General features: G+C 36.6%; 1 pseudogene; it reads right to left on the bottom strand.

The window, feature by feature from the left end:
- Window positions 1-11847: 11847 nt before the first annotated feature.
- LOC101111701 (small nuclear ribonucleoprotein Sm D2-like) lies at window positions 11848-12313 on the bottom strand (annotated as a pseudogene).
- Window positions 12314-12965: the final 652 nt, after the last annotated feature.

Here is a 12965-nt window from a genome sequence, read left to right as displayed (position 1 = left end):
CTTTTCCCTATTTGGAACCAGTCTGTTGTTCCATGTCCAGTTGTAACTGGTGCTTCCTGAGGGCATTACTTACTGAAAATTTCCATAGAGAAATTTCTTTCAGCATATTTATTTTTCCTACATATTGTGGCTCAGCTGGTAAAGAATCTGTCTGCAATGTGAGAGATCTGGGTTCGATCTCTGAATTGGGAAGATCCCAGGGAGAAGGGAAAGGCTACCCACTTCAGTATTCTAGCCTGGAGAATTCCATGGACCTTATACTCCATGGAGTGGCAAAGAGCTGGACAGGACTGAACACCTTTCACTTTCATTTATGTTCTATCTCTGAATAGAGACTGAAACAAGGCTAGAAATAAGAATAAATTATATGGAACATTAAATAATGACCCCATATCACAGCTGTCCAACAGATCTAGTACTCTGAGGTATACTGATTTAAAGCTTTATTGTGAAATTATTCTTTTCTAAGACATAACAGAAGAGTTTATTGGCATATAACGTTACTTCATTTAAGACTTGCTAATATTTAAAGACTGTAGTAGCAGGATTTTAATTATGACCAATATTTATTATTTTAAAGGTGCCAAAAACACATATCTAATTTTTAAAAGTCTTTTATACTAAAGCAAATAGAGCTTGTTCTCCTTTCCATAAGATGTTAATGAGATGCTAACAAATGCTTGGCGTTTTTAACATAATTAACAGTAGGTTATTTTGAATCTTTCAAACTATTTCGCAATGTGCCTTTTGTTTTTTAATCTCCTCATAAGTAGACATAATAGAACAGTTTAAAATATGAACAAAAATAAAAGCTTTTGAATTTTGATGGATTTTGAAGATATCCTATTGTCCAATGCCATAACTCTCCCAGAAAACGTAGAATGTCATGATCACATCACAGTAACAAAGAAAGTTCTGTGGTTACAAAACTTAAATAAGGCATCTGAAGACAATGATTTTAATCAATTAAAGTTAGAGAATATAATCAGAATATGAAGAAAACCAAAGTAAATCAAAATATTAAATAGCTAATTTAAAACTTGGGGGTTTGACAGTAATTCACATACATAACTTGACCAACTCAGATGGGAAGACCACGGATTACAGGGTCAGGATCCCAGGAGTCTCAGCTTATTCCCTACTTTTCTGACCTCATTTCCACATCTATTAAGAAAAGGGTTTTGGGCTGAATCCTTAGTGACTCTTCCTCCCTAGATTTTATGGTTAAATTATTACAACCAAAACATACATTCCCTCCTAGAGGTTTTTATTTCCTTACATGGCATTCTAACATGTATACTATCATGTAAGAATTAAATCGCCAGTCTATGTCTGACGAAGGATACAGCATGCTTGGGGCTGGTGCATGGGGATGACCCAGAGAGATGTTATGGGGAGGGGAGGTGGGAGGGGGGTTCATGTTTGGGAAAGCATGTAAGAATTAAAGATTTTAAAATTTAAAAAAAAAAAAGAAAAAAAATTACATAGATCTTGGATATTTATGTTACTGGGATCCTGACATTTGCTGACTTACTTTTAATCAGAACACCTCTGAAGAACACTGGATTTATACACAATTGTCTTATAATCCAATTAATGAAAGTTTATTGAATAGTTACACATTGAAAAATGAGTACAATGGTATATATATGAAAACATTACATTTCGGGCCAATATTGGGAGATAAAGTATTACATGGATCAAGTGCCATCCATTTTGCTGTGCATCGTGTTGTATCTATAATACAACTGAAAAATGAGCACTCTCTTCTGTCTCATGGGCAGTTAAAGGAAGATGTGCAGAAAATACCTTTGTGAGCCTTATGTTGTTTAAATTAAAAAAAAAAAGATTTTTGAGAGGTATAAATTGGAATGCAATAGAAGAAACTACAGATTTGCAGATGAATGGTTATAAACTTGCAGAGTTCAGATTATGGTGAATTATAAATCACACAGATTATATTACAAATCAACCTGATGGTTTTTCCCAATCTGTGGTCTGACTTTGAATGGAAGGTTATCTTTCTTTTGTTTTCCTTTACAACTAATGGTCATTAATCCATCCATATTCTTCCTAGGATTCACTGTAACCAGCAATATGCATTTCAAGAGAGGAAACAGGATTCAACTTCAATGATTAAAGATTATTTATATCATAATTAATTGCATTTAAAGGACTTGCCCTTGGTCCATCTACCTCCTGTGACATTCTATTGTAACTGCTTGGATTTCTCAGAGAAAATTAAGATGTCTTTTTTGTTTTGACCATTGGTTCCCTATTTGTTTATTCACTTAATAAATATTCAAAGAGTAACAACTAAATGTCAGACTTGTTTTAAGCAATAGACACACATTGATGTACAGAGCACAAAGCAGAGGCCTCCCTTATCTGGATCAATGGATGATGCTGATAGCAGTGAACAAAATAGGTCTTACTGTGCAGAGCTTATAGTCTAGTGGTAGAGACTAGCATCAGTGTACTCTGTCATGACTAGTATAGTTGAAAGACTCAGAAAAATGCTTCTCTATAACCCTTGCTCTACATCCTTGAGAAAAAGGCAACTGTATCCTAGGACTGTGACGATGTATGGATTGCATTTTTACCTTCATGAGTAAAAGACATTGCTTTGAAATATGGGAAAATTTGAGTGATGAAAATCTTTGGGTAGAGATTAACTAACTCATAATTAATCATATTAATTAACTCAGAATTCTTCCTCTGAAATTACATGAATGCAATACATTTTTACACAAAATGAAGTATCATTTTACTGAAGTGTTGACTATCCTTGTGTCTTTCTCTTCTAATTTACAATTCCAGGGGTACTCAAGAATTAATGTGATGTTTCAATAGTTGCATATGGTGCTTGAGGACTATTTTACAATATTAAACAATTCATGTTACTCTTAAAATCTATGTGGTTCCAGATTTAACATGCATGAAACATGATATCTATACTTACATTGGTTTTTATATCTTGATGTTGCTTCACAAGGCTGTAAAAATTGTTATATAAATGGTAATAGTTTATGTGATAAAATTTACCATTTTTATAACATATGCTATGATAAAAATAATTTACTTTATGCAACCTCATTTTAATGTTTAAAAACTCTATGTAAAAACTCTGGTTCATTTCCAAGTTTTATTTAAGAATTTTGTTCATAATTCTATTGGCCTCTACTCTAGTAGTTCAAAGTTTCTCTAAATTAAGTTTTAAAAATTATCAGAGAATTACAAAGTCAAGGAAGATTAATTTGACATTATTATCAATAGAATACAGATTATGTGAAAATCTTGATAATAAGCATATAATTGATTTTGCTATAATGGAGCAAGAAAATTAGAATAAATATGTAATAACTTACAAATTATATATTCATCAATCAAACATTTCTGGCTCAACCATGCAACACCAAGATATATACATATATATATACATACATATCATATATACAGATAGATAGATAGATAGATAGATAGATAGATAGATAGATAGATGTTAGGTAGTTAGAATAGGAAATAGGAGTCCAAAATGGCGGTGGCTAAAAGACAAGGAAGGGAAAAGCCTGCAAAAATAGAACAAAGGAAGGTCCAAGGACCAGAATAAAGACTTCAGGTGGAACAAACAGCACTCCTGGCTAGCCCAGTTTACATGGGGCAGGCCCAGGGGGAGGAATAAACATATAAAAAGAGGAGCCAAAGGGCCGGGGTTTCTCTCTCTCTCCCTCACGCACGTGCTCTCATTCTCTCTCGCTCTCTCTTCTCTTCTCATCTTTGGGTCAGTATGCCCTCATGCCCCGAGGATGTATTTTCCTGCTATTTTCTAAATAAAATTGATCTGTGACACAGAGCTGTAACACTGATCTGTTCAAGAGCTATAATATGGTCTTTCCAAGATCTGTGATGTGCCGAGGGCTTTAATGTCTGTTGCTTCGAATTTTTGTTGATGAGACAGAACCGAGGAGATTACACTCCCCTCACACACACACACACACACACACACACACACACACACACACACACACATATAATAAAACTATACAGCATATATAATTTTGTATGTATTCATTGAATTTCTATTGAACTAGCAAACGGATTTTCACCTTTGAGTTTACTAATATCAGCAGTTTCTTACATATAGTACATGTTTTTGGCATATGATCTTTTCATGTTTAATACATATCTACATTTACTATCAGTCCTTTCCTTCCACAACTTGCCTAATCAAAACTTTTAACTTTTCAGAAAAAGTGACTTTATAGCTATATAATTATTGAGTTAAAATATTTTCCCCCTTAAAGCTCTATAGACATTACTTCTTTGTCTTATGAAATTTATTGTTTTACTGAAGTCTCTTACTAACCTAGTTCTTTGTGGGTAATTTATTTTTCTTGCTTGGATGTGTTCAGAGTTCTTTCCTTACTTTTGACATCTAGAACTTTCAGATGTGTTTCAAGATAGGTAACTCCTTTTATTCATTTGTCCTGGAAACAAGTTTAGGCTTTTACTATATAGACCCAGAATTTTTTCCTTTTCATTCCCCACCCCTCACCCCCAATGTTCTGGTACAGATTTCTTCCAAAAAAAAGAAAAAGGAGGGGGGTTTATTGCCTTTTATTTGTTTTGCTCTGTTTTCTTTTAAAAGTGAAAGTGTTAGTCATTGAGTCCATTCAACTCTTCGTGACCCCATGGAGTTTTCCAGGCAAGAATACTGGAATGGGTTGCCATTCCATTCTCCCGAGGATCTTCCCAACCCAGGGATCAAAGTTGGGTCTCCCGCATTGCAGGCAGATTCTTTACCATCTGAGGCACCAGAGAAGTATTATTCATGTGCAATAATTTACTTATGGTGAAAGATGCAATGTAAATCATTTGAGGAGAGAAATAATCATTTTATATCTTCACTGGATTCCACACCCCAGATATATTCTAGTAGTATTATATATACAGGTTAATAATAATATTATGGTGACACTCAAAAGAAAAAGTAAAATAAAATGTATACCAGGAAACTCAAAGAAGGATGTATTGGTCTGTTCAGACTTACCTTTACAATCAGCCCTTGATGATTAAATTGTTCTGGTCTCTGGTCTGGTTTACCCAACTGAGCCTCATGTGACTCTTTCCTGTCCATCATCACACACCTTTCTGTCTTTATTTGCCATGTATCCTCAACAGACCTTCCACCCTAACTGGAGTAAAAAGTCTATGGCCCTACAGCCTCACACACCTTTTCTATATTTTAAATGTCCTTTCCTTTGGATCATTTGATGTGATAAATTTTACCTTAAGCACCTCCTGCTGTTTGAAAACTTCTCATTACTGAAGCTACAAAGACCATTCCGTCTTTAGCATTCTATACAACAGATTGTTCCATTATCAGGCTCTGATAAGCATGTATGGCCACAAAAGTAATGACTGTGTGGATACATATCAGTGGATTTCCTATATCCACAGTAGAGATGAACAAAGAGGTAAAAGTAACGACTTTGCCAAGGCAACACCATTCACAGCAAGCCCTTATCAGCATAATAGGTCCAGTCCTGGCTTGGTTCTCACATTTTCCAATCTCATCTTTTTAATTGACTGTATCATCAACCATGCAAACACTTCTTAGGTGTGTGGGATGCTGCTCTCCATGCTTTTACTTCTCTTATATTCAACTTTGGTTTATTTCCCATTTACTATCTGCTACTTTCAGTTTCCTGCTACATTCCATAGTACTCCTAAACAGAAGTCTTGTAGCTTGTTCAGCAAATTTTATTCACTTATTGCTATTCAGCCCACTGCAATCTTTCCACAGCCGTGCAGTCTTTGCATCATCATAGACCCCAATCGTGGCTGTGTTTGTCCTCAATTCTTTGCACAATCCTAGGAGATCATATGTCTCATTTCTCCCAAAGAAAGGAATTGGCTCTCTTGTGGACAACCCCAGTCCTATTTCCATCTTCACTTCTTTTCTCCATATTTCCTCCTTTATCTTCGTTTACCTTCTCACTTCTGTTTATTTTACCTACTGACCTCTTCCAACACACGCTTTCCCTTCCCATCTGCTCCTCAAGTGAAGGAAGATCTACAAATTCTATTGTAAGTCTGTGGTGTTAGGTTCACTTTGAAAGCATTGTTATCACAAATTGTTTAAAATCTTGTTCTGAAATCTTCCTCAGCCTGGGTAAAAAGAAAATGTACCCCACAGTGGTTTAGAGAGTTTGTATTAAAAGAACATACTGCAAGACCTCAACTTTATTGTCTTCTCTTCTAGTTTTAAAGGACAATTACATCTGAATTTAATTTTATAATACAACCTGGTTTTCTCCCTGAAATTTAGTATCAGGATTTAAAACCATGATGGACAGAAACAAAGTAAATAGTAAAGAAGCACATTAGCTTGTATTAAAAGTTTTGGTGCCAAAAAAGTTAAAGATATGAATTCAACTCTGAAGACAGCTGTTCTCCTGTGTTGTTGAAATCATCTTAATGTAGCTTTTAGCTATAAAGCTGCAAACATTCTTTTGAAATGGCAGTGTTTGTGAAATTGTGGCACCAAGGAGCTAATCCATTCTTGGCAACATAAAAGAAGAAACAGTTCTCTTTGTAGTCAGTTATGTCTCTGAAGATTATGTTCCTCTTTTTTTTTTTTGTTTTTTTAATGTGTCTTTTAAAATTTATATATTTAGATTTTACCTTGCCTGAAAACTATGCTTTTCCATGTATAGGACTGTGTATGTAGGTGTGTGTTCTTGCTAAAGTGATTGCTTAGATTGTGAGGTGGGACATGAAGACTATGACAATCGATGCTCACCTCACCTTGGCGGAAGGATGGTGAAAAACTGAAAGCATTCCCCATAAAGTCAGGAACAAGACAAGGGTGCCCACTTTCACCACTACAAGACTAGAATTCTGGACCTGGCAGACTCTAACTCGTCATGGACTGGGCTACTGAAGTTGTATGCATGTTGTTGTTTTCTTCATACACTATTGTGTTGCTCAACACTCATTCCCAGCAAACTTGCCTCTTGATTGTGACTTTCCATTTATTCAAATTAAGAGTGGCCACATGGTGCTGTGTAGGGCCATAGGACATAAGTGGAAGTGTAGCAGAAAGATTCTTCAGGAGATATGTTTGCTCTGCTAATAGAAGAAACAGAGGCTCCATTCCCTGCAACTTCATGATTTCAACATAATTATATTTCTTTACATGAGACAGCTATTCAACCACCATGAGAAAGCATCTGAAAGAATGACAGAAATGCTGTACTTGACATCGTTGAGTCTTTGAAACATTAATAGCATCTTATCTCCTGACACTAAGAAATACAAACTTCACTCCCATTCGTGGACCATGAAACTTCCGTGCATGGTAATGAGTATAACTCTGTCAAATATTCTAAGACACTGTGTATCTTCGATAGAAGTTAAAAATGGATGTTGGACTTTAGACTGGAAAAGGAGACACACTTTCTGGGTCATGTCCCTTGAGTCTGAAGGCAAAAGACCAAATAGATTTGGTATATTCTCAGCGGTAAAAGACCTGGTCCCAAGTACACAGGGGCAGAGGAGAGACTTAGCAGAGTATTATTTTCTAGTTGACACTGAGGATGAGCTGTAGCTTTTGAGCATGCCCTCATAGAGCAATGGGGACTTTCTCAAGTGCTCTCCTCTTCTTTCATCCATTATCACAGAAGCTCTAGTAAAATATTGTTGAATGTTGAGTCTGGAGTTAGTTGGACCATAAAAGAAAAAAAAAAAAACTATTTCCATGCCTGATTTGCAATGATAAATTAGTCCATGGTGATCACAACAGGCAACTGTGGTGTTTACATGATGGCATTCTATCATCACTAGAGGCAATGACATGTCAGCTTAAATAAGTGTTCAGGGAAGAATGATGTATGGGACAGGCTGCTGAACACAGTGACATAACACTCTGAAGAACCTCAGAAGCAATTAGAGACACTCTGTGATGTGCTCAGAATGGGAAAGACCCTCTGTCATCAAACACTGGGCACTCATCAAAATTCAATTTAGGGCTACCCTGGTGGCTCAGTGGTAAAGAATTTGCCTGTTAAAGCAGGAGATATGGGTTCATTCCCTGGTCCGGGAAGATCCCACGTGCCAAGGAGCAGCTGAGCCCATGGACCATAATTATTGAACCTGTGTTCTAGAGCCTGGGAACCTCAGGTACTGAGCCCTTGCATTCAGCTACTGAAGCCCATGCAACCTCGAGACCATGGTCCACAACAAGGGAAGCCACTGCAATGAGAAGCCCAAGTGCCACAACTAGACAAACGCCCATGTAGCACTGAAGATCCAGCAGGGCCAATAAAAAATATTATTAAAAATTCCTTCAAAAGATTCAATTTAACCATGATGTCAAGAGCTAGCGAGTCCAGGAAACAATTCAATTAACACTATTAATTTAAATTTTTACCTACTTGCAAGAAGTAGACATATTCTACTTTTCTTCTTCAGCATTAGATGTGATGCTGTAGCTTCCAGTGCATTCATTCTGGAGAAAGAAAAAGACTTAATTGAAGAGTGCTGACATGGCCTAACAAATCCAATATCCAGGAATTTCTTATCTTGGCTTAATTTTATAACGTTTGTGAAAAGAGACTCTTATAAACATTGGATTCAGTGAAACATTATAATTTTTGAATTTAGTTGGAGCACTACCAAGGAGAGATGTCTAATGAAGTGATTTAACATAATATTACTTGTATAGTAAATAAACTAAAAAATGTCTCTGATCCACTTGCCTCTTATTGACATATTTAGTAATGAAGGTGAATTGATGACCTTTACTCTATTACTGCTGGTACTTTAATTGTCATCACACATAAAGAGTTTTAGATAACTCATAGGCTTGAAGACAATAGTGGTATATTCAATTATCCAAATTTATTTCATTGTCATAACTTTGTTAGGCACAAAGGAAATGCACCTTGTGGCTTATAGTTGTTGATAGAGAATGATCCAAAAATGCAAGAAAAAATTTACTAAACTAATTGCTCATGTCATCAAGATTAATGAGTTACTCAGTTCAGTTCAGTCGCTCTGTTGTAACACCGTGGAGTGCAGCACGCCAGGCCTACCTGTCCATTACCAACTCCTGGAGTTTATTCAAACTCACATCCATTGAGTCAGTGACGCCATCCAACCAGCTCATTCTCTGTCATCCCCTTCCCCTCCCACCATCATGGTCTTTTCAAATGAGTCACTTCTTTGCATCAGGTGAACAAAGCATTGGAGTGTCAGCTTTAACATCAGTCCTTCCAATGAATTTTCAGGACTGATTTCCTTTAGGATGGACTGGTTGGATCTCCTTGCAGTACAAGGAACTCTCAAGAGTCTTCTCCAACACCACAGTTCAAAAGCATCAGTTCTTTGGCACTCAACTTTCTTTATGGTCCAACTCACATCCATACATGACTACTGGAAAAAACATAGCTTTGACTAGATGGACCTTTGTTGGCAAAGTAATGTCTGTGCTTTTAAATATGCTGTCTAGGTTGGTCATAACTTTTCTTCCAAGGAGCAAGCGTCTTTTAATGTCATGATTGCATTGAGCATTGACAGTGATTTTGAAGCCCCCTCAAAAATAAAGTATGTCACTCTTTCCATTGCTTCCCCATCTATTTGCCATGAAGTGATGGGACAAGATGCCACGATCTTAGTTTTCTGAATGTTGAGTTTTAAAGCAACATTTTCACTCTCCTCTTTCACTTTCATCAAGAGGCTCTTTAGTTCTTCTTCGCTTTCTGCCATAAGGGGGATGTGATCTGCATATCTGAGGTTATTGATATTGCTCCCAGCAACCTGAGTTAATTAATATTAGTGAGTTAATTAATATTAATGAGTTAATATCTAGCTATAAATATGTGACTAATGTGAATTGTATGAATATGTGAATAATTTTCACATATCCAGTTGTCTACCATTTGATTTGGACAAAGTTTTTCTTCATTAAAGAAATTAGACAATGTAACACTGAATTTGAAAACTATGACCAGGATCCTTTCCAACAAAGCAAGCTTATATTTGTGTATCATGAAGTAAGTTGTTTTAAAGTTCCCACTTCATTTTCTCAGAAACTTGTTTAGAAACAGCATATATTCAAACAATTGTTTTAAGGAAACATTATTATTTTGTCACCTTGAGATAATCAAGGGGCAGAACTTTGGAGAAGAGATATTCCAGAGAATGATGAAGTAACCTGCAGTGCTTCTAACACTGGCTCGGTGTTAGACAGGGCACACCAGAATTTCCTCCATTGTGATTGTCATTATCTCGTTCCTTGTGACCATTTGTCCAAAATTTATTTCTAATTTATACCAGGCACATTTATGAATTCATAGACTGTTGAAAATATTTTTCAATGGTAATGAGAGCTATAATTTTAGCACTTTTTATTTGCAAGGCGTTGTACCTAACATTTCACCTGCTTTATTTCATTTACACTCTCCCTTGACATACACAAAGACACACACAAAATATAATAATAATAAACAATACCTGAAACTCTAGCATTGAGTATCAGAAAAGTTTCTATTTTTCACAAAGTGGTTAAGTAACATTCCCAACTCTTCTTTATTAATAAGTGGCATCGTTGGGATTTGAAGTCACAAATCTAACTGCAGAGATTCCTCTGACATGATACTTATCTGACCATCAAGAGATTGAATAATAAGTTTATCTTCATATAAAATATCTTTAAAAATACTGCAATCAATGGTCAAGAATGCTGCAAAAGCCCTATCTTCTTCTACTACAAAGAAGCCATTCAAAACTTCGAGAGTTTCCCTGGTGAAATCTGAAATTGGCTCTTATACACAGAGGGCAAGGAGAGATTGGAGAAAGAGGCAGACTGCTTCAGACTGACAGGTGGCAGGTTTAAAAGCAAGAAAAATTAAATACATAGTTTGTCTGATGCAGCCACAAAACAAGCAGATCCCAGTACCTGCCGGCCAGAATCTTAAAAATCTGTATGGAGGTCTTAATTCGGTTCAGTCATGTACACAGTCCAGAGGGTCTCAACACCACGTTGCTGTCTCAAGGCTACTCCTACTGTGGGAACAATGCAGAGAGCAGGGGAGGGAGGTGAGGACCCTCCTACTGCCTGTGTCCAGCTCTCATGCCAATCAGCCTTATGTCTTCTCAATGACCCTCTCCAATAAAAGCAACAAATTGTAACAGTTAACATATTGTAAAATGTACTATTTTTATCTTCAATAGAGCCCATTATTTTGTATCAATTGGTAGAAGAATATTTTACATTTGGCTTCATCTTTTTAAGCTTAAATTCAATTGATCATTTATCTCTATCTCTTTCTAATTGTATGCTTCACTTTCCAAACTAATTAATTCTTAAAGAGGATTTGGAGGATGCTTCTAGCAACATCTATCACTTGTTTACACATATTTGTTTATGTGTTCCTTGCCCAGAGTGTTTTGGATTTTTAAGTCGCAAACACTCTGGTCCTTTTTCTTAAATATTTCCATAATTGATTTTTGATCATATCATTAAATTAAAAAAAAAAAAAAACAATGTCACCTTTTTTCGCCCACAATAATGCAAGCTATATTTTAAGGAGTGATCTCAGAGCTGCCTGTGCTTTCATAGATTGATGGCTGCAGCTTACTTCTGATTGGCCAGTTGTGGTGCTGGACAATGTCATACCTTTAAATAGCAACCAATGATTTGGGGTTATTACAAATATCCCTTATTATGCTGAGCATTTCCATCAGATTGTAGAAAAATATTTCAAATTACTGTTTTTATAATAATTAAGTAATCTTCTTGATTAAAAACACAGTATTTATTTATTTATTTATTTATTGCTAGAAAAAACGCACAGTTTTATTATTTCAAGTACAGAGGGCAGGTCTTCGCAAAACCAGGGGCAAAGTTCTGACAGCAGGGAGGAGGCCCTACTTGCCAGCAATGAGCGGGTTCCTCAGGACCACGATAACAGAGTCCCCGCACAGGAACATCTTGGAGATGTAGCGGTCCTTGTTGACTGGCTTGGACTTCTTGCCCTTGCCGCTCTTGGGGACTCCGTCCACATTTCCTTCACATTCTCCAGCACCATGTTGCAGTGCCTGTCGAAGGCCTTCACGCGGCCCAGGAGCTTCTTGTTGTTACGGCAGTTGATGAGCTCTTGAGTGTTGTTTTTGACTGACTGCGTGAGCACGGAGAGCGGCCCCGTGTTAAACTCCTCCTCCTCCCGCTTCTGCAGCTCCTCTGGGGTCATCTCACTCTTGGACTTGTTGAGGAGACTCATGATGATGACGGTGACGGCATTTTCAAGCCACTCAAGACACAGTCTTTAAATGCTAACTTGCAGTGCCTCTAACGCTGGCTCGGTGAGAGACTGGGCACACTAGAATTTCCTCCATTGTGATTGTCATGTATTTGGCTCCTTATGACTTCAAAGGTATATAGGCAGATTGTCATTTTAGTAGATGGTTGTTAATTATTAGCTGTCTGCCTTCAATTCCCCATTTCTCAGTGAAGCCTAATACCCTTTGGGAAAAATTCATGCACCTTCCCTCACATTGGGAGGCCTGAGAATCATAATCAGGGCCTTCTCTTTTTCTTTCCTCTCTGGTCTATAGAGCAAGCCTGTGAGCTGAGCTTGTGATCAGGCAATAAAAAGACAAACATCTGAAGGATTTAAACTGAAATTCTTGGCCAGGTTCTGAGGATGTCTACAAACTGCCCTTATGTTTTCTCTATAACTATGTCTTCAGCTAAACTTCTTACATAATCTTCCAGCCTAACAAGTTCAAAGTCCTTATTTTCTCTCATAGATATTCATTTCTATTTCTATGTTTTGTCTGTACTCCTTACTACTGCTGGATTTCTACTTAATACATGTCTTTTTTTTCCCCCTCCATCCATATATATTCTTATACAATTTATACTCCTTTTATTTTCCTTTTAACTTTCAAAAATTTCT

The sequence above is a fragment of the Ovis aries genome, chromosome 3, assembly GCF_016772045.2.
Source record: "Ovis aries strain OAR_USU_Benz2616 breed Rambouillet chromosome 3, ARS-UI_Ramb_v3.0, whole genome shotgun sequence".
Taxonomy (NCBI): domain Eukaryota; kingdom Metazoa; phylum Chordata; class Mammalia; order Artiodactyla; family Bovidae; genus Ovis; species Ovis aries.
Note: the sequence above shows the minus strand (reverse complement) of the source record. Positions and strands in the feature narration are given on the sequence as shown.